At 44.8% G+C, this 25,774-nt stretch overlaps 1 long non-coding RNA gene across 3 annotated transcripts in view; it reads right to left on the bottom strand.

The window, feature by feature from the left end:
* LOC136110315 (uncharacterized) overlaps window positions 1-25,774 on the bottom strand; it is a 92,878-nt gene that overhangs the window by 41,683 nt on the left and 25,421 nt on the right. The window lies entirely within an intron of this gene.

The raw sequence follows: 25,774 nt of genomic DNA, 5'->3' as shown, positions 1-25,774 counted from the left end.
CACCAGTGACACCACAGCATCCCACCAGTGACACCACAGCATCCCACCCGTGACACCACAGCATCCCACCAGTGATACCAGTGACACCACAGCATCCCACCAGTGACACCACAGCATCCCACCAGTGATACCAGTGACACCACAGCATCCCACCCGTGACACCACAGCATCCCACCCGTGATACCAGTGACACCACAGCATCCCACCAGCGATACCAGTGACACCACAGCATCCCACCCGTGACACCACAGCATCCCACCCGTGATACCAGTGACACCACAGCATCCCACCAGCGATACCAGTGACACCACAGCATCCCACCCGTGACACCACAGCATCCCACCCGTGATACCAGTGACACCACAGCATCCCACCAGCGATACCAGTGACACCACAGCATCCCACCCGTGACACCACAGCATCCCACCAGTGATACCAGCAACACCACAGCATCCCACCAGCGATACCAGTAACACCACAGCATCCCACCTGTGACACCACAGCATCCCACCAGTGATACCAATGACACCACAGTATCCCACCAGTGATACCAGTGACACCACAGCATCCCACCCGTGACACCACAGCATCTCATCCATTACACCACAGCATCCCACCAGCGACACCACAGCATCCCACCAGTGACACCACTGCATCCCACTTGTGACCGCTGGAGATCACCCAAAGCTCTGACATGTGATTTCTCGGTTATTTTTAAGATGCTATATGTATATGAACACCCCGTCTCTCTTAAGATCACATTAAAATCTTGTAATTCACAAACATCCTCAAGTACGGTAATCACAGACTATTTGTTCAGAAATGGGGGGTGGGAATAATTTTTTTTTCTGGTTTTTAATTTATGCTGTTTATATCAGAGTGACACACTGTTACTTGGCTTTCTCTGTTGTGTTCGCAAAGCAATAATGACTCATGGGTCTCCCACTTGAGGTGTCATAGCTGATTTGGTTTGATTTACAGCCCATTTTGCTGTCTAAGCCATCCACAAAAAGAAAGAAAAGTGGGTAAATACAGGGAGGAAACATCTGTAACTAAACTGTACATGGAGGAAACTGGAGAATGAAAGATAATCAGTGAAACTGTGGGGAAAAAAGCCAAGTCACACGCTCCTCTACTGAACTTGTGAGATAATTCAGCTTATGTGGCTTTATACATCATAAATGTTTCTTTGAAACTACCTGTCTCTACTATACAACGCAAATCCTGACAAATGGACAAAATTAATATGCTGAATAACAGTAACTACAACACATATTCTGAGAAATAATACTCAGATCCATTCCTTTTCATTGACAAAAGAACTCCAGCTTCTAACAGCAAGGAAGTCTTTTCCTTAATGATTTTTAGAAGTTCATATGCTACAATTGATTCATCCTCCAGGATTCTGAAAGATTCTGAGCCTACTCAGATTGAGGCAAAAGGGAATACTGCATGAAAGAAATTAAAATAATTCTCTTTTCCTTTTTTCCCAAAGCTTGCAGGCCTCAGCCCCACAACAAAACCAAAGTTCCACAAAGTGCAAGCTACAGCATTTTCTACAAAGCTACATTTTTCTCTCTGTTTCTGGAAAGTACCAGTTTCACTGAACGCAGGTTGCTAAGACCAGGCTGGAATTTCTCATCAAAACCATAGAAAAACCAAGACACTAACATCAAATATTTGGGAGACCTGGTTCTTTCAACAGGCAGGAAGATGTGGATGCAAAACCATACGCCGGGTCCCGTCCGATGGGAGCAGCCCCAATTCCTGATGAGATGCTCCCCGCAACCACCAACACAACAGCTCCACTCTGCCAATTTCTGCTGGCTAATACAAGCAATTAATCACGGTTAAAGATCCCATTGGGGTGTTTCTCTCCCTGGCTGCAGAGTAGATGTTTCCTTGCTAATAACAGATTATTTCCAAAAAGCACAGAAGTGCTAAGCAAGGAGCTCAGTGCTGAGGACAGAATCTGGGAGCCGCTGCTCAACATGGCCCATCACAACTCCTCTGCTGGAGGTGCAAATATCACTGGTTTCACCCCAGGAGGCCAGAATGCCTTATCCCTGTATCAGAGACCCAGTTTATGGGTCTCAGTTATTTGGTTTGGGGTTTTGGAGGTGGTGGGAGAAGCTCTGAAGAAAGCCCTGGAGACTTGCAACTACTTGCAACACACAGGCGTGATTTTCAACCCAGATTCAGCATTTACAATCCATAATTGTTCGAGTCTTCTGGAAAATCCACCACTGTGTAAACTTCCTAGAGGAGGTAGCACCCATCCCTTCTGGATTTTGCAAATCATCCCCTTGGAAAAGCACCTGGAACAGTATCAGTCAGCTCAGCAGCACCGAGAGTACTCACCCTCACGTTCACTCTTATTTTCCAGCTATGCCTCACTCTCTTCCTCACTCCTCTCTCGAAACAAAAATCCCTGGAAAATATGTTTCAGGCCTTTTCTTGGGTATTTTCTTTCACCACTCAGAAAGGTGGAAAGTGCAAGGTATTGACCAGCGCTTCCTCTTTCCTTTTCCTCAAACGCGTGTCTCTCCTATGCTGATTTGTGCTGTGCTGGTTGCAGCCTCTGCCACCTTCCTCTCCGGCTTCTCGGAGAGCATCGTGCAACCAAAACGTCCCCTGTCTCGAAAATGGAGACAGACAGAAACTCTTTAGCAGAAGGACACTGCGGCATAACTGAGGAGAAACTCTTGTGGGAGTTAAAGAAAGAAGAAAATTGTTTTGCAAGTTGACAAGAATCATCTTTTAACTTGCCCGAGTTCAGGATGGATTTTGGTTGGGGTTTTCCAAGGAGTTCTAAATAGTGAATGTACAGCTTTCTTAGGAATTCACTGACATTTGAATAGCAGCTTTTTAAAAAATATATCATATTCCTGTTCTTTCCCAGCTCTGCCCCTGACTCAGTATGGTTGTGCCTACACCGACCCGAGGGCAGGGTTTGTCTGGGGCATGGTGCTGGTGGCACAACACCCACGAGGACGTGACAAATCCCATACTGGTGTGAGGCTGGGGCCACCCCAGCAAGGATTCTGGGGCCGGTGATGCTGCTGTGAGGCAGGCAGGGTGCCAGGCTCAGCTGTGGGCAGATGTTTTCCTGACCCATATTAAGGCTTATTTTTCCTTCCCATCCCTTCCCAAATCTCACCCTGTCTCCCGCTGTTTGTTTCTGATTTATCTCAGACCATGCTTCGACAGCACAGGACAGCAAAGCTGGACTCAGGATCCAGTTCAAATCCACACCCACCATCTAAATTCATCCTCTGCAAGCTTTAGTAATTCAAGGGCTCTCCCCATTTTCACAACCACTTCTTGAGGTGTATCCTTGCCCTCACCGCCCTCCAAATGCACTTGGACAAAACGAGCTGCCAGCTATGGAAACATTTGCCCACGGCCTATCTGAGGTTTATGTTTCCCAATGCACAACAAAATGTACCTAACATCACTTTGGCTCTGCATCATCAGAGAGACGCTCCAAAATTCCAGCAATTACATCAACAGAGCAAATGATAACAATGACAGATGTATTTGTACAAGACACAGGATGCTTTAAAGGGTAAGTTTTCAGTATTTTATAGATATCAACCACCCCTGTGCGATACAGCCCCTGGAACTGGAGTGGTTCAGGCAGGTCCCACAGTGTCATTGATCAGGGTCCCTATACTATAGTACGGCAACTTAGACTTTAGGTAGTTTGGAGGCATTTCAACCATACATTACATATTAGATTATGCACTTCAACCACGAATAAAGAGATGTCTTCAAAGGAACAAATCACAAGGAAAAGTTTTGTAAAGGAATAAGTTCAATTCTGCTAATGTCTACTACTCCTTTTAAACTGAAAGTTAAACTGCACTGCATTCCCCTGTTCAAAGCGTTGCTATTTAATAATGATTTCTGATATTCAGAATATTTCAGTTTGCTTGAAATAATTTAATCTTGACATCTGGGGTATAAGAAGTTAGGACTCAATATAATGAGATAGAAAGCACGGTCAGAAAATCTAACCTTGGGCTGGAAAATAATTATCTGTATCTGTAAGGAAAAGACTTTCAAATCCTCTTCTAATTAATTTCTAGAACATATTAAGAAGAATTAATCACAAGTCTTAAGCAATCATAAGCACTGAAAAGACTCGCACCAACTACTCCTGGAACTGCTGGATGTCCTAAACCTTGCAAACAACATATATGCATTTTTTCATATGTATAATTACAAGCAATACTCTCATTACTTTCTTTGCCCTTTTCTTTTCTATTGTGAATAAGGGAAAGCACCCATCCCTTCACAGCTACTGACATCGAGCAGAGTTTTCCAGCTCAAGAACCATTTTACATTTTGACATTTCCACAGAGCTGGTGCCCCAGGTGAATCCATCCCAACCCAGGCTGCAGTTCAGCCCAGAAGAGCAACTTTCCTGGTGGATTCTTGGCTGGAACACAAGCTCGGCATCACATCATCCGTTTGTGATCAGTCACTAATGAAGTCATACAGCCTGATTTTGATTGCAGTCAAGCCTGGATATACCAAGGCCACGGTGAGGAGGGGAAAACCCCAGAGCTGTGCTTTTCCCTTTCCCTGATGGGTCAGATGCCACCACCCAGAGAATTTCTTGCAGATGGCTGGAATTTCTCCTCTCACTGTTGTGGGTCTCCACAGCAGGAAGGAAAGAGGTTTTTGCACCTTTCCTCCCATGCATGATGACAGATGCAGTTGGACAAGCGGAACCACAAGATCAAGTGGCAAATCTTTATTACCAACACAAGGCTCTAAGAGACCCTGCAGGTTTCCAGGTAAACCAACGAAAACCCCAGGCTCTGATTCATACAGCGAATCATTTGGGCGAGGAAAGGGAGGATAACACTCACTGAGCAGTGATCTTTATAGACATTTTATCATGCATCGAGGTGGTTGGAACCTATCGCAATTTAACAGCAAGGATTTCGTGGCACACCATGCAGGAGAGGACCCTGTGAATACGTCCAAAATCTCTGATCATCTCAGTGATGGAAAAAGTCCTATGACCAAATCTCACGCAAATGGAAGACGTGTTTAAACACACACAATGAAGAACCCCATAGTCTCTGACATAGGAACATTTGGAATTACCAGGTACTACTCCACTTAAAGCAAGAAGTGACTAGAGAATGAGAGTATCTTATGAGACATGAGCCAGCAATTGCTATGCTAATCAGTTGGTTAAAGGTGTTCTCTCTTTTTCAGGTTTCATTCCATGACGGAGGAGGCAATGATACCATCTTTGCCACTTTCTTCCGAAACTGAGCAAGGAGCTCTGTTATGAAGAAAGAGGGGGTGAGAAGAAACAGGGAGAAGACCACAAGCCCAGGAGCTAAAGCAATTTGCCTTATATTTTCCACGTTCTCCTTTTATGCTTGTCTTCTTACTCAAGATCAAACAAAACAACTTGCATAATCTAACAGCACGGTGACGTCCTCACGGTGCAGATCTTGCTCACTCCTATTTCACATGTGTTTAGACATGCCCATGAGGTACAGCATTGAACTTCTGCTGCCTCTCACCACAACCGCAGCGCCCTGAAACAGCTTCTCCCCTTCCCCTTGAAATATTAAATAAAAATGAATCTTCACAGGGTTATAAATCATACACACAACCACACAATAATCCATGCATATGCAAATATACGCATAATATATGTGTAGGTATACTTATTGCTAAAATTTCTCCCTTGCATTTAGCAAATTCTCACTTTAAGTGCGGCATTCTCAATGAGCACTTTGAACCTCAAGAAATCTGCCTCCAGACTGCACTTAGGCCTTTGGATTCTCACAGAATCATCAACAGATAATTACTGAGTTTTCACAACGTCTGTTTTTTCAGGCATCCCCATCAGAGGGAGACTCTGGTCTCAGCCTGCACTGAGCCAGGAGAGCTCAAAGTGTCTCGCTTTGGGATCACTGTTTATAGGGCTGCAAGGTCATTGGCTTCAGTCCGTAAATTTCCACTCTGGGCACACTTGGGATGAGGTAATTTTTGGTGCTTTCCAACATTTATGTATGTTCAGATGTTTTCAGGTCATATAGTTCTGTACCATCCTGGCTCAGGCCCCGGGGAGCGACAGGTGCATCAGGCTGCCAGCACTGACTGATCACTGCTGCCATTCCCAGGAAGAATTGGGGTCTTTCCTCATATGGCAGAACTTTTCAGAGCACAGAGTGGTGTCTCAGCACTTCATTTCACTGCACTTGGATAATGGGAATTGTTTTCCCCGATGCGCCCCGTTTGCTGAGGTATCCACGTGCTCGAGTGTCCCGGGATGAGGAGGTTGCAACCTCTGCACCATCACACAGCCCACGTGTTGGGTGAAGCCTCCTGCCTCCCCGGGGCTGCACCATCCTTGAGGAGGGATGAGTGTGCTCTATGTGTAGCTCAGTGCCCACATGGTGAATGTCTCCCTTGCCCCAAAGGAGGTCAAAAGAAGGGTGATGTACCCACTGTCTTCTCAGCATCTCTGGCCAGCGCACACTACCAGAGACAGTGAAACCTCACTTGGTCCCTGAAGGTCCTCTGCACATATCGATGGGTCCCTGCAGGGCTGCTCGGAGCTGTGCAGACAGGGTTTCACTAAACCCATGTTTCTGGTGACTCACAGCAGCTGTTGTTACTCTTCCTTCTGCTTTCTCTATCTCTGCTCATGGTCACCGTTTCAGAATTAGAAAAATGAAACAATGACGTATGTAATATTGCATGTTCCTGACTACTCTGCTGACTGGTATTTCTTCATACTCATCCTTGCTCACTCTCAATGGCATGTGGCCATCTCTGCCCTTACGCTGAGCAACTGTTACCATTGCAGCTGTATCTCAAAAGACAGCAGAACATCTCCCCAGAAAATCTCAGATAAAGCAGGTTGTCTGGTATATAAAATTGTATGCAGTGGTAACTAGACCCATCTGGAACCAAAAACCAGAACTATGTGTTGAAGAAGAATTCTTTTGCTGGTCACTTCTCACAGTTTAGCTAAGCAGATCTGGGATAAATTAGCTCAGGAAATAGCAAGAATTTGGCTACGTAACTAAGGATTGTTATTCACTTTCCACAGTATCTGAGATGTGAGCAACTTGGTACTACAATGGTGCTATTTAAACAATTATTAGTGGCATTCCCCTCTTCAGTTACTCTGAGTCCTTGGCTGAAAGACCTAAGGAATCATACGTACACTGGCTGAACCTCCTGCTCAGACTGTCACCAGCACTAGATCAGGTCAGCCATGACTTTCTCTAGCCAAGTTTTGACAGCTTCCCAAAGGAGGGATTCAGACACCTCTCCAATGGCCTATTTCTATCCCATATCATCCTCTGAGTGAAAAATATCCTCCTATGCCCATCATCAAGTTCCTAAAATACACTGTCCAGGACCCTGAGCATCTTTGTAGCCCCCATGGGAAGTGGAGAGGGAGGTGCTGAGCTCTCCTCCTTGGCATCCAGTGACAGGACATGTGGGAACAGTTGAAAACTGTGCCAGGGGAGGTTTAGACCAGACATTATGAAGCATTTCTTTACCAAGAAGGTGGTCAAACACTTCAACAGGCTTCCTAGAGGGATGTCAGTAATTAAGACACATTTGGACAATGACCTTAATAATTTGCTTCAACTTTTGGTCAGCTCTGAAGTGGTCAGGCAGTGAGACTTGTAGGTTCATTCAAACTGAAATATTCTATTGTTCTATTATTTCTATTCTGTCATCCTGTTCTGCCAAAACTGGAAACATTACAGATATGGACTCATCTTCACTAAATATTGGGGTCTAACAATGTCCTTCGGTCTGCTGGCCACTCTCCTCTTTGACTGTCATCTAAAACATGAAGAAACCATCTTGTTATGTGATGCACACCTATAATCTCACACCCTAATTTGGTGCAATGTGGTCTAAATCTAAACTTCATCAAAAACTGTAGAATATCTTCCACTTATTTCACGGGGCTGGGATCACGCACTCATACATCTCTGGCAATGTCACAAACGTGACGAAACTGCCAGCTGCATGAGCATGAGTTGGAATTCCCTTTCCCTGGATATTGTGGTTTTCCAAACAAAGAGTGCCACCCCACCGGGATTACGGAGAACATTATCTCTCGCTGCGCAGGTACATGCAAAGATGTTTATTTTATGTGCCTTTTTCCTTTGGCAGCTACAGAGCTCCCTGCGGCTGCAACACCCACATCATTCCGTGGTGCCTCGTCTGTCAGGAGGAGCAGAGCAGTTTCTCTGTGCGGAGGTGGCCCCTTCTCGCCCACCTCTGAACATGGGCGAGGGGAGGAAACACTTTGCGGAGGGTGTGTCGAGGCAGGTAATTGGAATTTCATCCCTTGTGGTCACATGCGTGGGACTGCAGAGTTTTACTTTGTTTTTTTTTCCAGCTGCATCTTTATGCAAACCATATATAGAGGTGTATAGGGATGGAAGCAGGTATTTTTCTCTGGAAATGCGAATAGTGCAAGAACATAAATCCTTGCCATGTTTCTAGAACATTCCTCTCCTCCTTGGGAATTTTTCCACCATGAGAGAAGACCTTTATGAATTAAATGGGGTTGCACTTCCTTCCTAAGCAACAATGAAGAAAGAAAACTGAATGTAGTCTTTCAAGGAAAAGAACAAATAAAATTGCAATTTCTCTTAGACATTTTCTGACTTAGCCAGTTCTCTTATACTTGTTAATCAGGGATCACATCCTCACTAGCGGTCCTAGCACACTGTGCTTATCAGCTTTGTCCCCAGAGCGTCCCCTCAGGAAATACGCAGTGGTCACCATCATGAAGTGTCCTCCATGTAAAGTTCAGGTTGCTCAAAGTGACCACAGGGACATTTCTGAGGCACAAACGCTTCTGATTCAGCTCAGACATATCCCACCCCTCAGGTGGGGCTGAATGGTGCGGGAAGAGCACTGACGTGAACTCGTGGCACCTGCATGAAGGCAATTGAAAGGTCCTCTGATGCTGACCTGAAACACCATATCGAAGTTTCAGATGGTGTCAGAGCTTGAGTGACCAGATATGACTTGCAAGATCGCAACCAAGAAGTCTTGGCATTCCTGCGCTCCCTCAGGAGCGGCCAGGCTGCCAGCTGTGAAAGAAGGTGGTCAACACCAAGAATGAGCAGGAAAAGACAGTTTTCCCTCTTAGCTTTCTCAGCAAAAGCCCTGTTGAGGATCATTACACAAAGACCAGCACCTATTGGTATCAGCAGATGCACTGAGACAGCAAGTTGTGCAGCTCTCAGAGTGCAGACCTTGGGTCAGGAGGTCATCCCCAGCTTTGCCTGCTGAGGACGTGCTGGGGGAGCCTTCGCGCTGTTGTAGCTTGCCAAGGAGAACGGATCTGCTCCCTGGTGTAGGGGGAAGTATCGAAAGTTAAAGCAATCCAGCTCTGCCAAATCTGACGTGTGCAGAGAATGCCTAAGCCTGTCCTCAGACACAGACTTTCACACTTCAGCATTTAGTCACTTCTAACCTAGGCTTTTCTGGAAGAACTGACGGATGGCCAGAGGAGAAGTGATTCATGATTAGAAGTTAAGGCGTTCACTGGGGTCTGGTCAAACTCCCTGAGGTTACCTCAGAGGACGTATGGAATAGCTCAAAATGATAAATATGAACTAAAATCCATAAAAAAGAACATCACAGCAACACAGGCAAGGCTGTACCATTGGGGTCATCTCACAAACAGAGAGGTAGTCATGGCCCCAAGCCTGACAGTATTCAAGAAAAACCCTCAGACACCTGGTGTGAATTTTGGGGTTGTCCTATGCAGGGACATGAGTTGGACTTGATGATCATTGTGGGTCCGTTCCAACTCAGGACATTCTATGAAACACTCTGTTGATTGCACCATGTTCACACCAAAATTATGATAGAACAGCTTAAAATTCTGCTGCTGTTTTAGCACATCCTTTTTCTAAATAAACACAATAAATAAAGATACTGCACAGGAAAATAATGCAACAGCTTTTTCTGACCAGTGAAATCAAGACATAGTAGACAACTCCAGTAATGTACTTGTACATATTCTGCACAAAATACTGCTTGTATTGCAAAAAATGCCCTTTTTCTCATAGGAACTGTCTCATGCAATGACGTTCACATGTTTTATTTTGTCACTGCCAAACAGAGATTATGCCTGGAATTTCCTGTCTGTGGGCAACACTGAGAGGTTTAACTTTGTTTCCTTCTAGTACAGAATGAAAAGCTGAAATTTGTTTCCTGAATAGAATTCCTTAATTTGTCTGAGATTCAACATCAGAAGGGTCGAGGTGCTCTGTAATTTTAACCAAGACAGAGAAAAAACAAATGAAAACAAAACCACAAGAAGAACGAACTTTCTTAGATTCATTTGATATTAGGCCAAATTAAGTCAAAACGTCAAACTATTGAAATGAAACCTGTGGATGATTATTCTTGACAAACCTTGGCCTGTGGTGCTCATTTTCTCTGCTATCTCATGTTTTTTAATTGAATGCCAGATGATATGATCATTCCAGCAGATGATAAATGCAGCAACTGGCCTGTGAGGAACTGGGCAGGTTTCTCTACTAACTCCAGTGAAGGGGTTTCCAATCAGACCAGCAGAAGAGAACCATGAGATAATTGATCTTGATTTGCAATAAATTTCACTTAGCATTGCTGTCCTAAGTTTCCTTTCAATTATCGTCACCCCTTTGTCCTTTCCATCCTCATGCATTTTGCTGTTTTTCACGTTATAATTACACAAATCAAGATACAACCCTTTGGTGCTGCATGCACAGCATGAAACAATCTCAGTTCAAGTGGTGTTACAATGAGCCTGAGAGGTGACACATGGATTTTTTGAAGCTGAGCATCAAGGCAGAGAGGATTGTGCAGCAGTTACATTGCTAACAGCATTTCAGCCCCTATTTCACTGACAGGGATAAAGCACAATTTCCAAAAGCAACTAAATATGCTACATAAAAACCACTCCAGACAAGTGTCACGGCATTAGCACCAAGGATGAGCATCGCATCAACATGGCTTGTTTTCCAACAATATGAAACAATAGTATGAAAAGAAAAAGAGAGAGAGAGTGCTCTAAAAAGGTTGTGTTGGTTCCCTTCTTCCCAGTCATTATGGCAGACAGCTTGTTTTGTGTTACATGACCTGGAAAGACTTAGGAAGTATTTCTACACTCCAGCTACAACCCTAAACAGCACAGAAAGTGATCTAAACAACATTAATATTACAGCTGAAAACATTATTAACATTTAATAAGTGCCTGTTACTGAAGAAACGTTCTTTAACAATAACAACAACAACAATCATAATACTATTAATAGTAATAACAATTTCTGATGAAATCCTCAACTGCTTCACAAATAAGAGGTCCAGTATCATAGCCCATGTTTTCCTATTGCAAATTCAAAGCCCAGACAAGGAGCAGAGAATGCACGTTGTTGAGCTGCAGGTCAGTGCTCTGTCCTCTTCCTCCCCTCAAGGGCATTTTATATTCCCTGTTTCCACAAAAACAAGACCTACCCTGAAAATAAGCCCTAGCATGACTTTTCAGGATTTTTGAGGATGCTCAAAATATAAGCCCTACTCCAAAAACAAGCCCTAGTTACAGTTCATTTAAAAAGTCAATTTAAATAGTATCCAGGCAGCTATACATGTAAAAAAAGGTACGTTTTGGAGTAAAAACTAATATAAGACCCTGTCTTATTTTCAGGGAAATGGGGTAGTAACTGTAGTGAGCTCTCAAAGAAGCCTGTAATCATCTTTTAGCCACACACTTCACCTGTGTTTATGCCTTATGCTGCTTGGCATTCTCCACACTTCTGGTAATCCTCACTGAGTTTTCCTGAAATACCCTCAATTTGACATGCTACTATAGACATATTAGAGACTTACGCACATGACAGCACTTCATAGTGTTATTTCAGGCAGTGTCTTCCATGGGAGCTCAATAAAAATCCCATCAGACCAAGTGCTCATCAATGTTAAACCACTTACAGCTGTCCAGCCATTTCTGGAAGTCTTTTCCAAAGACGATGGTCTGTCACACAACCGTGTCCCAGCATGGAGGTGAATTGTGCACCCCAGGTACACAAGCCAACATTGGGCTGGCTGGGGAACCACAGTCATCCCAGTATGGGATGGCGGTCCTTGGCTTCCAGGCTTGCTGCACAGCTGTCCCCTGGCTCTTCAGCAAGAGGTGCCTGGTGGCATCTCCTTACTCACTGTGGGTGCCAGGGGTTGTGCAAGCGGCAGTGGTGATTTCCAGGAGCAAGACGACTTCTCTGCCATGCGAACAGCCGCTACAATGAGAGCTGTTCATCCTGTTTACATTAGCCAGCTGCTGTGAGCAGTCAAGCACAGTTGAAATCCATGAATGAGGAAAGCAATGGATTGCTTGGTACGCACAAGAAGCCCTCGTTGTGCCACAGTGTTGAGGCACACAGCTGAGCAGAGGCAGAACAGAGGTGATGTAGCCCCTTGGATCACACCTGTGGCAGCACAATTTGAGAAAGGCATGGAGGAAAATGAAAGAACAAACTAGACCTAGATATGAGAGCAGCTTTCTACCTTGACTTACTCATTTTCTGTCTGTGATTTCCACTTAAGACAATAGTTACTCATTCGTTGTACATAGTACCACTTGTATTTGTACTCATTTCTTGGACTTGTACCACTTGATCCCAAACACTCTTTGATTACTCACTATAAAAAGCAGTCCTAGATGATTCATCAAGGGAGATTTTTCCCTTGAATCCCAAAGACTTTAGGTAGCTCCTACAGAATCCAGAAGGCTCAGTGGTGAGACATCACAGCAGGAGGTTGAGGTTGAGGACTGAAGGACAGAGGAAGAACATCCACTTGAATGACCCAGAGAACAAAGGAGGAGGGAGGAACAGGAAAGGGAGGCATTTGGGAAGATAAGGGAAATGGTGCGACTCAAAAACTGATGGAAATTTTGATGGATAGTTCGAGTGAAAAATGAAATAGAGAAGTCTGTTAGCCTATGATGGAAGACAGGAAGAGCTTAATGATTCAAGCTCATTCCTTTCCTCCCGTGAGGTGGGAAAGCTGCTCTGCTAAAGGCTCAGTGGGACAGGCTAAAGGAAGCACAAAGGCATCTTTTATCCAGCATCTGCTCAAAATGAATGCACGCAGGCAATTTATTTCTATTAAGGTTGTTTAGTTGAAAGCAGTAGAAGTCACTATGATGTCCATCCTGTGGTTTTCTACAGCTCCATTACCTTAAGATCACTGCCTTTTCTCAGCACACAAGATGATTTAGGATGGTTTTTGCACCTTGATACACATCACAATTTTAGATAACAGGTAAAATTTCTGGAAACGACCTGGCAGTCTGCATGATATTTCTGCAAATGGAGGAGTTTTATTACACATTGACAGATGTTAAAGCTTCCCACAATAATTCACCTTCCAGCTACTAAAGAGGAGAGTTTAAGAAATAATAACTAGAAATAATTGGGCATTAGTCCTTCAGCTACAGCCAATACCATGCAACTTGTACATGACAAAGAAACTGGAATACAAAGCAAGATTATTTTGCAGAATTGGGAGAAGCCATGTTATTCTTGCTTGATTCACCTATGATAGCATAAGGGAGGGAGAGAGGGTGTGATTTGTGTCAGTTCTGCCATTCAAACCCATTTATTAAGTGTTACACAACAAATTTTTTCCAGGTTTGCCAAACTCACCCCCCCTTTTATCTAACAGAATTATTACATCCTCTTCTGCAGTCTGACCCTGCTTACAGTCTAACTTCGCTTCTATTTATAGCTTACCAAAGCCAAAACTCTATTGATCAAAGTAGAACCGGAAGTGATTTGCCTTTAATAAGTGAATGGAAGGAGTACCAGGGAACAGCCTGTCTTTATAAGAGAACACGCTACCCATGTCACGTCCACCTCCCCTTGGGGTGCCTCCTGCAAGCCTATTTTCTCTGGACTCTTAAGACTCAAAAATGAATAATTCTTCCTATTGTCAATGGTGATGTGTTATTTTATAAGGTTCAAATCCCAGCAGACTAGATAATAAAATATTCCAGAGACTGAACATATTGGCAAGCACTATGGCATGATATCTATATGTAAATACTAATGACTTCAGACGAAAGTATAAGAACAAGCTGGTGTTTAATCTGAGAAATGAGATGCGCTGACAGATAGGAACTATATGATTAGGTATAATCTTGTGATAAGGCGCAGACTGTGTCATTTACCTGAGCAGCTGTTTCTCAGTATTTTCCCCGTATAATACCTTTAACATCAACTACTGTCTTTTTGTTTTGCCATACCAGAGAGGTCACAAGTGGGGAAAAATAACAAGCTGTTAGTGAATTTTACTGTTTCAAATGATTATTTGATCCCAGGGTTTTTTCAATGTAACTTTTATTGCTTTATTTCTCTATGGGTTAACCTGTAACTTCTTCTAGCAACTATAGCTCAGAGTTCAGCTCTACGAAGGTGATGAGTTTTAATTAGATCCAATCAGCCTTATCAGGTGGGCAAAAAGTCAAAGCTTTGATTGTGGCATAGTCACATCCTGTGTCAAGAGACAGTGATCCTCGTAAAAGCCATCAATGCACTCCAGTAACCCTATTATTACATCCACCGGAAATCTCAGCTCTAATGCTCAGTGTAGATCATTTCTTCTCCTTCCCAGAGGTCATTGACTCACTGGCTTTGCTCGTGCAACAGGACTGGGAGATGAGGGCTGTTGCATCACTATTCCAGCCTCACGGTCATACTGGAGCACGGGACGGCTCCATCTCCCCATTTGCATGCTCACACTTGCACATCCCTGAGCGTTCAGAGGACGGCGTGGTCCCAGCTCTTGCGCTGGCCTGCAGCGTGGTCATGGACCGAGAGCACACCCACCAACCAGGAGCAGTGCATGCACAAGAGGGCTCCTCATCCCACAGGTGAGATTCTGCCAGGAGATCCCAGGGGAAGGGATGAGGGATACAGATCGTTTGACAAGTTTCAGGAATTGACTCACTGAATTCCTTGGCACTTGAGAAAGTCCCAATAAAGAAGCAGCAAACTTCTGACCTCAGAGAGCAGCCAGAAACATCAGCCTTACAGAGACTCCTGCCCGGAGCCTGCATCTGAGGCTGGGCTGTTCCAACAAGTCTCCTTCCTCACCCACTCAAGATGTAATTCAACAGATGAAGCTGACGGAGCAATAATGCCTTTCAGTGAATTGCCTCATTAACCACACCCCAGCAGCCTCTGCTTGTGCTGAGATGACTCCTCTCGTTACTCTTCCACCATCCCAAACAGATAGGCTTCAGAAGTGCCACTTCATCCTAATTACACCACTGCTTTTACCAAAACTCGCGCAGTATCGGAAGACACTTTATCTGGGTGCGTTCAAACCTGCTGTAAGCCAGTTTCTCAGACGTGACAGACCCACTTTCCCACCTCAGGCCGCCTAAACCTACATCCTAGTGGTTATAACTAATTACCGGCCTCCACCAGGGCCTTCTGCACTGATTGACCATGAGATTTGGTCATCTTGTCTTCCACAGATCATCTTCCCAGACTTCTCTCTTGTCCTTCTGCTATATCAACCCACAAAGCCAGATGTGTTCACAGTACAAACCTGTCTCCTGTCCACCTTGCGCACTCTCCTCTTGTGACAGGAACCTCACTGATCCGTTCATACCACCACCAGGCTCATTTACCCCTCTGCAAACTGACCTGGGACTCAGGCAGTTCCCTTGAGAGGTTCCCTTTTATTATCACTCATTTTCTCAGCCTGCAGTGAGGTTTGGTTCAGACAGTTCTTTTCTCCCTGGTCAGTACTTGGGCCATCAACCCTCTGCAAGTGCCACGAGGTTGCAGTTGTATGTTGTCCCAGGTTAACAGCTGGCCGGTGTAAGCTGCAGACATGTTCTTGTAGCTTGGTATAATCTTCCAGGCAATCATGGAGGGAATTAATTCCCAGTTCCTCAGACAATTCCAACTATGAGTCTAAAATCAAAATCTTAAATCAAATTATGAATTTCAAAGCAAAAGAAACCTCAAAGCAATTGCATTGGAAGACAGGAATGTAAATACACAACTGTCCCGATAGAAGACTTCACTCGGCACAAATGTCACCTCAAAAAGCCAGAAGGAATTTCCCAGCTTTACTCCAGTCCAAATGGTGCATCTCTGGAACGCACCTTTTTTCCTCTGGGGAAAGTACAATTTTGTCCAATTTATTTGGGTGCCAGTCCAGGAAAAATGCATCTAATCTATCCAAGAAAAGCAGATCTCCAGAATTGTTCACATAATACCTGAATTTCACAGGGGTTGAGAGGCCCAGTGAGTTAATATTGACAGAGTACTTAGGAGTCTTTCACAGTCAGAGGCCACATAAACACTCAGGATAAATGCTGCATAGAGCTAATCTAATTCTTCTGGAAATTCTATAAAATTCAGATGATTTTGCTCTTCTGTTTCAGGTCCTGAGTTGGAAGGGATGCACAAGGATCATCGAGTCCAACTCCTGTCCCTGCATACGACAACCCCACAGTTCACACCTGTGGCCTGAGGGTGTTGTCCAGTCTCTTCTTGAAATGTTTAGATCACCCCTAAAATGTGAATCTGTTCAGTATTAAACATATCAAAGCTTATGGGAGTGAAGGCTTAAGTCAGTCCCTCGTTGTTCACATTTGTGTCTCTTCAGCCTTAGAAGCCATGACAACATATTTTGTGCAACAAGAAAATAATATACGCTCCTCCTTTGTAATTTCCTTCCCCCAGTCCCACCTCAGCTCTCATCCTAGTATGAGGTCATGGTTTTCTTCCCTCACCATAAACAATATTTGTCCACTGGCAACAGAGGTTCGTGAGACTTTACAGACCTTGCATAGTGTCTCTTGCTTTGATTTGCATGTCTTGTGTTCTGGGCTGGACCATCCTTATGAATCACATGCATTAATTCTACAGAGCAGCTTACACACAGTTTCCAGGGACAAAATCAATGTCAGGCCTTTATGGATAGATGGAAAACAACCTTAACGCTGGCTGACAACTAGTCTCAAATCATACGCCAGGACATATATGTCAAATTTAAGGATAGTTTTGCAAAAGAGAAACATCACCCTCTGTGCATCCAAATACATTTCTAGACACCTATCACCTATTGTCACCCCGCAATCTAAACCCTGGACACCCTGAGACATCACTGTTCCCCAGCAATAGTTGACAACACTCCTCGTATTCATTAATCGCTCTTCAGCAAAACGTTTTGAAGCACAAAGGTGTTTCTTATATTTACAAAGCAATATTTTGGCTTCACTACCATGAAAAAATTGTTTTAATTAACAAATACAGATATTTTTTACAGGCAGAGAATCAATAAACAATAAGCAATTATCCTACCACATGGTAAACTATATGAGCTTAAGTCTGGCTGATATTAGCACCTGCATCTTTTTTCAGTGTCAGAATAATAAACTACAATTATTTGCCTGTGCTTTCCACTCAACAAAACATACCTGCAGCTGGTTTTCAATCTCTGTGTCAAGTAAAATCACTTTGTGTTAATGAAAAGACCATACAATCATGGAATCTTACACAGGACCTCCAAGAGACAGGGGCTGAAACATTAAGACCAGTCTAAAAAAAATGCCATGTACTGTTCTCATGCCTTTTTCAGTTTACATCATTTCTGAAATGAGTGTTTGCTTCACAGATTAAGAAATGTAAGACTGGTCTTTGAGAACTTGCCCCATGCTACTTCCATCTGGAACCCTGAAATTTCTCATGATACATCATGTTTCTGAGAACATCAGTTTGAAGATCAGCTCTTGAAGAACAGACATGCAGAACCTTTAGCAAACAGACTCTCCAGCCTTTGTAGAGGTGCATTTATTTCTTAATCCCTAATTTAATTTGAGGTAAGGTAAGAGTTTTGTGTGGGCAAGCAGGTTCTTCAGAATTGCAGCCAACAGAAAGGGTGTGTGGGAGGGAGGGGATGAGCGATGCAAGTGAGGAGTCTCCCACGTCAAGAGCACAAGACGGCTGCCAGCAACCCACTTGTGGATATTCTTCCATGGCCCACCTGTGGAAACCATGGAGGTATTGCTCAAATGATCATGTTTCTGGAAAGAACAAATAAGTGGGCTGAAAGGCTCAGATCAGGAAACGTGTAATTAATGCTGATCAAAAGAAGGAAGCAGACTGAGCCCGGCCTCTTTCAGTGTGGGCACCCATCCTCTACTGGTCATAAAGGTGTATCCACACCACTCCGCAGATATCGCCTCAAGACCTGGCACAGTAACTCCATCCGTTTCCTCCCGTTGGAGCCATGACAAGTCATCAGTATCAGGAACCCATGGTGGACTCATTTCCAGAAGTGTCCCAGCCCTGCCTGCAGCTGCAGATCTGCCACGAGGGCATTTCCATGGGCATATCCCAAGTCTCCCCAGCCCTGGTGCAGATGTAGATGTACATGGCCAACTTATACAATGCTTCCCTAAAACATTCCCTCAGCTTCCAGCAGCTGGAGGCCCAAGAACTTCCTGAGACACAGAAATTCTAGTATTTAAGTCACACAGAGAACTCCTCTTCTATAAACATACCTACTATGTGCTTGAACTCATGTAAAATTTCAGCATCCATATAATCCTACAGAAAGGAATTCTACAGCTTAAATTCACAGAGGGGGAATGCTGGATATTTTTAGATCTCTCTCTTAGTGGTTTAGATATTCAGTGAGTACTAAACCCCATCCTAACATTAATTTCATTGGTTCAGGTGATGGTGGCCACAAAGACCTGGCAGTAAAGACTAACCAGAACATTTATGTGCAGGTTCCTGTGACGTTCACAGAACCCAGTGTGAACCAAGCTGTAGATGTTCACACCAAGAACATGACTTGTAAAATTCTAGTCTGCAGAAGATGGGGCACGGCCCCATCAGATGTCTAATGTAAGACTCTAATTGCTTCTCTTTTGCTTTCATACACACCCTAGGACAGCAGAGTCTGGCTCACCGGCTGCAGAAGGAGAGCACTGAAATTAGTGCAAGTGCAGGGTACTGGCCCTGCGTTTGTCTATTTACCCAATGGGAAATGGTCCATTTCAGCCAAAGTGAGCCGTAAAGCCTTCAGAGAAGGGCAAAATATTTGATAACAGAAGTGTGGCAGGAGATGTATAAATGAGGAATAAATATATCCCACTGTTCATTCCAAGAGAAAAACAGGGCCAAATCAGCACTGGGAAATTGCCAGCATATCGAGAGACATACTCTTAGATGCAAAAGCTAAAGTTTGTAATCCTACTACATGCACAGAAGGACATAGAGATCCTGAGGTCAATTTGTGGTGACTTCTCTTTTCCATCTCTTTTCTGTCTCTTCCCTTGGCTGGGGTCTGATGCTTGGGATGAGGTGAAGCATCACTGTACTGACTTATGCAATGTGATACAATACCCCAGGTAGAGCGATTCTTCCTTTTCACCACAGATACTGATCTGTTCCCCAAAGCATAAGGATTAAGAGCCTAGATTTTATTTTCTTTGCACTTAGCCAGAGGGCTCTATCTTTCGCAGAGTTATTCCCTCTGCGGCTCCACCGCCATCTCTCTGCTTGCTGTACCACTGAGCCAAGGAAGAACCTTTTCCTTTGTGCACAGGTTTTTCAGCACTGGAGAAAGGCTGCAGCTGAATCAGAAACACAGCAGAATAGGTTTGGATCTGACACAAACATTTAATCATAAACCTCTCATCAAACCTGAGTTTTGTCTGAAACCATCTGGGTTTTGCTTCCTAATTTTTCTCTTCTGTGAAAGTGTTCCCACACGCTTTGGGGATGTCCCTGTGGTTCGGGGGAGCGGTGGAAATGGCAGCCTGGTTCTGCTCAGCGCTGGCTCCATTCGCCTGGCTGGCACGCAGCCGTGCAGCTCCCTGCCCCGGCCTTTCAGCCACAGGCCTTGTCTGAGGAAACCTGGGGTTTCCCTACAGTGAAAGAAGACAAATCCTACCCCGCAGGGTTTTATGACGTGCGCTTCATGTGTCAGTGGCAGCCTAAAACATGAAGCCCTGTCTTAAAAGCAAAACAGGAATCACTAAAAAGCCTGCCTTGGCAGACTGAGCCTTAAGGGTTTGAGGGCATATCAGGGCAATACAGTTCAAGACCTTGAGCTGAAACTGTGTCACCACTGCCCTGCTCCGGGTATATGTACTCACCCCGGTATCAATACAGGGTGGGGATGAAAGGATGGAGAGCAGTCCTGCAGATAAGGACTTGGAGGTACTGGTGGATGAAAGATGGGACATGAGCCAGCAACGTGTGCTTGCAGCCCAGAAACCCACCTGTGTCCTGGGCTGCGTCCCCAGCAGTGTGGGTAACAGGAGGGAGGGGATTGTCCCCTCTGCCCCGCTCTGGTGAGACCCCCCTGCAGTGCTGGTCCAGCTCTGGGTCCTCAGCACAGGACACACATGGACCTGATGCAGAGGGGACAGAGGAGCCACAGGAATGACCTGAGGCTGGAACAGCTCTGCTGGGAGGACAGGTTGAGAGAGTTGGGGTGTTCAGCTGGAGAAGAGAAGCTCCGGGGAGACCTTAGTGTGGCCTTTACAGACTTCAAAGGGGCCAATAAGAAAGATGGGGACAGACTTTTGAGTGGCGCCTGTTGCGATAGGACAAGGGTGATGGTTTTAAACTATAGGAGGAGAAATCCATGCTAAACATGAGGAAGATATTTTTTACAGTGAGAGTGGTGAGAGCCTGGCCCAGGTTGACCAGAGAGGTAGTGGATGAACCATCCCTGGAGACATCCCAGGCCAGGCTGGACGGGGATCTCAGCAATCTGAGCTGGTTGCTCATTGCAGGGAGGTTGCACTAGATGACCTTTAAAAGGTCTCTTCCAAACCAAACTATTCTATGATTCATAAAAATCTGGAGTCTGGAGTAAGTGAGCTGCAAGATCCCTAATCCCATTGCTCACACTTGACAGTTTCTTGGCTGCATTGTTCCCAGAGAACGCAATAGGAAAAGGAAATTTCAGCTGTGCTGAGCTGTGACATGTGAAAGAAAGGTAATGACAAAGCCATTTTTCCCCAGTCCATGCCGTATAATCTTTTCTACAAAATAACCAGGAACTGCACTGTATAATCAAATTTACTTCATTTGCGTTTGCCGCATAGAAACGTACATCACTGATGCTGTTTCATGTATCCTCAGCAACCTCTCAATGCTCAAATGACATTATCTAGCTGTGGTTTGCTTCTGATAGACTAACAGGCACATAGAGCAGGAAGGCTGGTACACAGCAGAGTCAAGAGCTTCACTGGATCACTGTTAGGGGACTGTCAACAGCAAGGAGAAAAACAAAGCCCTGGATCATGAAGGGAATACTTTACAGAGCCAGCTTCCTTGTATGCACTGAAACAGATGGGAAAACATCCAGCTAACCTGTCCCTGACAATACAAAAGCATTCTTGCAAAACTTGAGCAAGACATCACTCCAGCAACAGACAGGAATGAGTAGTGTCTCTGTAACTACAACCTGTACTCAGCCCAGGAGAACAGCCTTACACATCTGACCTGATAATATTATTTCCTGTTGACACTCTGTGCTCCCTAAACATCCGCATGAAGGAGGAGCTGAGTTCAGGCCTTGCACCCTTGCACAGGTACACTGTGTGAATCTCACCTGAACAACTGATGTGGACTAGTTTCACTCATTGATTTCAACTTACCTGTACCGATGGAGTCAGAAGTAGAGCATACGCCCCACAGTATCTTTTTGAAAAACTTGCCTGGAGTTTGGCTAAGAATGCTCTTCTCAGCTCTGTAATCAGCTGGGCCTGGGCTATTGCAAATGTAAATGGTAAATTATCTTTTTGGTTGATAGAACAATGTTTTGCATGTTTTTATTTATCATGAACTTCCTTCCTTATGTCTGACTATTTTCTGATCCTGAGAAATTCATTTGGAGAAAAAGTATAAGCAAAAGCAAAGAGTCTTAGGCCTAGGAAGGAATGAAGACAGCAAAAGGATTTTAGATCACCAGAAATTAATTTCCAAGAGAACAAACCACTTTATGTTGCTGAGCTGCAACAGCTCCTAAGTTCTGGAAGCAAAACACCTTGGTCAAATGCAGAGAGTTCTCCTAGATGAGAACTAGGGAGCCCTGCACCTGACTTCTTCTGGCTTCAGGAGAGATTTGAAAAGAGACTAAGGTGCTCTCAGGCCCACGAAGACTAAGGCAGAGACTAAGGTCCTCTTCCCTTGGTTCTTCCCTGTGTCATGCCACAATCTTATCACTTAGTCATCTAAAATCTGTACATATTATTCCCTCCTGGGCTCCAGTCTTGGGCAAACCAAGTGGCGTCCCTGGTGAGGAATCTATCCACAGAACAGAGGATGAGTTCTTCCAGGGTCTGTGTCCCACAGCAACCATGCTGGATTTCAGTCTCTTTGCTCAACACATCGCATCAAAGTTATTCTAGGAGACCTTGTGTTCTTACTCTCCCTTTATGCCATCCCGCTTTGTCTCAGGGCATCCAATACAAGAAATCTGGTACAATGAAAAGCATCCTGTGTGTTATTTGCCATTCCTTCCATGAAGTAAAGGCAAAGGGGTGAAGAAAGGTTACTTGGGCACGAGAAGAGACCAAAGCTCTGGTCTTTGTCTCACCTTGGGTCTTATAGCTGGGGAAAACCTGGCAGTAGCAGTAGAAGGTGAAGCAATTCAGTACAGCAACAAAAGTGGTGCCCAGTGCAGCCACTTTAAATTCAAGAAATTCCCAGTTGCCAGCGTCATGCTGGCAAGTATCCTGGTTTTCCATAACGCATGCAAGGGGACAGACCAGGATGCGCCCTGAAGTGCTCTCCCGGAATCCCTGGCATGGCACAGCTCCCATCCCACAGCCCCTGCCTCCTCCGCAGCCATGGGCTGGAACCAAGGACATCCCCTTGGGCCTCGACATTCCCACAGCTTGTGACACCGCAGGAGTACCGCCTGGCTGATCGTCTCGCTCCATGTGCGTGGGAGGGAAACACACTCACAGGACCTGTGCGGAGTGGGAGAAGGAGGATGTCACACCAGAGAGGTGGGAGGTCACGGCAGGACTGCAGCGGATGGAAGTGGGGAACCATCCTGCACCCTCCCACTCCTTCCCGTCACATGGCATCCCCTGGCAAGGGGCGACTCGAGTAGCTGGCCCCCATCTCCTGCCTGGTGACAAACCCAGTCTAACTGGGTAATATTTCCACATAGTGACCAGCTACATCCTACTTCTGCTTATTGGTGGTCAGGAGTTGTGCAAGAGTAATGACTGACCTGAAAAGCCCCTCCTGACACATATCCATACCTGACCATGCCTATGGCAAAACCCACCCACAAACTTTGTGCACAAGGGAGGATGTGGTTCCTCTTCCAAAGTCATGATGGTCATGCTAAGTTGACACCCCACATCCCTCTGCCTTCCCTCCAGCCCTGTTCTTGGCAATCACAACTGACAGCATTTGAGTTCATTGGATGTCCACGGGTTGACTTTGTTGTAGTAGAGATCTCCACATCAAGAGCAGTCCCTGCTCTCATTGTTCCCCGCCTGGCTCTGGCTATGGGCTGGCAGAAGCAGGTGTTGCCTGTTGCTCCCTGTGCATCACAAATGTCCAACTGCAGCGAGCCAAATGCTGGAGGGCACAGAATGTCCACACCAAAAACCAGCAGAGTAACCACCACTGAGCACAGGTCAGCAACCAACAGACATGTCCCCAAGGCAGCAACAGCGAGAGGGAGGATGAAATGCCAATCTGGGAAGTCATGACCAGTACTGAGAGTGCTCAGCATCAACTACAGTCCCTCCACGCTGCATCTCTGTGGACATGATGTCTCTGGTGGGACACTCCAGACAACCTGGCAAACCAGCCAGCAGGAAAGTTATGGCAAGATCAAGAGAGGCAAATGTCACATGTGGATTCCCCCTCTCCTCCCAGCCGAAGGATGCTCTGCGCTTTGTCTTTCTAAGGGGAACCTCACAGGATTCGGCTGGAAATAATGCAAATATAGCATTAACCATTCTGAACACAGTGAACAAATAACATGTTGAAAACTCTAAGAAAATTAGTGAAATGGTCTTTGAATGCTCAATTATTTGTTTTCTGTACTCAGTGCAAGCTTAAAAACTAAAAACACAGCCATTACTTGATGTAGACAAGGAATTAAAGACACAGTCTCCTAAATCTGCTAAATATCTTCCACGCTTAAGACAGAAATACCCGCAATACCATCCTTGTGTATTCTGCTTTATCCTCACTATATATATGATTCAGCTTACTCATCCTCAGACGAAACGCCCTCATGCATGTCATGCACAAGCATGCAGAAAGAACAAAAATCATCATAGAAAGAGAAATCTGAGCAGCACAGAGGTGGCATGCCCCGGTGACAAGCTGGTTTTTTATCCTCTCATGAATGTCTCATTGCTTTCATGCATTTTTTCCTCTTACAAAGGTCCCATGTCAAAAGCCCAGCCCTCACCTTCCAAGGCTCCGGCTCCTCATCCTCTTCCAGTCAAAGGCAATAAGTATCCAGCCAATAAAAGCTCTTTTATGAGCTCTTTTAGCTCAGAACTGCCCCCACTGGAATTCCCTGGAAAATAAACATAGTAAACTCCGCAGAGTTTTGTGGCTTACAGTTTGGGGTTATCTGTGGCTGTCTGCTTGTAAGGCACATGCCTTGAATATGTATTAAGCATTTTTGTGGCACGCATGATGAAGAGAAAATTATCTTTGACACTCACAGCCAAAATACTAGTATTATTATTTTAGTACTCTGCCCTAGAATAAGCAACTGGGAAAGAAAAAAAACCACACACACAAACACAAAACACCACAAACAACCAAAAAAACACACACAAAAATCCCCCACAGCAAACCAACACCAAACTCAGCTCTACACAGCACTTCCACTAAAATAGTTTTCTCTCTACTGATCTTAGCAGCACCCTCCTGCCCATTCTGGTTTTTAAATTGATAATAAATGGAGCTACGCCTGCCCTGAAATCTGTCAAAATGAAGATAAGGCCTTGTCCTCAAGGTTTTACAGCCTAAATGAAAACAAGTAATGAATTTAAGTAGAAAACAAAGCCAGGCACTCGCCTGAGGTCACACAGGAACTCTGTGGCTTGGCTCGGGTTCGAGCTCATGTCCTTTGGTGCTTTACCAGCTCTCTTGTCCCATCTCCCTAAACCATACTGGGTTTCACTGTTTCTTGCTTTGCCTTTCACACTTTCCCTTTCCCTGGCCCAGTCCCCTGGCGAGGATCCCTGTGAGCCTCAGTTATGCTCACTAATTAAATTACACAGGTTGCTCAGAACATGACTTTTAGCTTTCTAGGGTATCAAGAGCTGCACCAGACTATTGTAAAAGAAAGATTTGTAGCAGTGTTATCAAAGTTCTAGTGATAAGAGCTGTCTGAATTTTTACTGGGGGGCAGGAGGGTGCAGAGAGACTGAGACATGAGAAAATACTTTTGGATTATTTTGTAATAACACAAATCTGAAATGTTTTTCATGGGGAGGTGGGGGAAACCAACCCTTGCTGCGCTCTCACTAAAAAACACATGAGTTTCCACCCTGTTTCTCTACCCGGGGAAAAAGCAGAAGTTTCTGCACATCAGAGTGCGTGTGGATAAAGCAAAGAAAGTTTCAGTTTTGATGAGAACTGTGTTTTCCCAGGAAAAAAAAAAATCTCCAATTTCAGCAATCTGGATAAGTCTAAATGGCAACATCTCCACTGACGGC

Source organism: Patagioenas fasciata, chromosome 20 (genome assembly GCF_037038585.1).
Source record: "Patagioenas fasciata isolate bPatFas1 chromosome 20, bPatFas1.hap1, whole genome shotgun sequence".
Lineage (NCBI taxonomy): Eukaryota > Metazoa > Chordata > Aves > Columbiformes > Columbidae > Patagioenas > Patagioenas fasciata.
The sequence above is the reverse complement of the archived record's forward strand: the minus strand, read 5'-3'. Positions and strand labels throughout refer to the sequence as shown.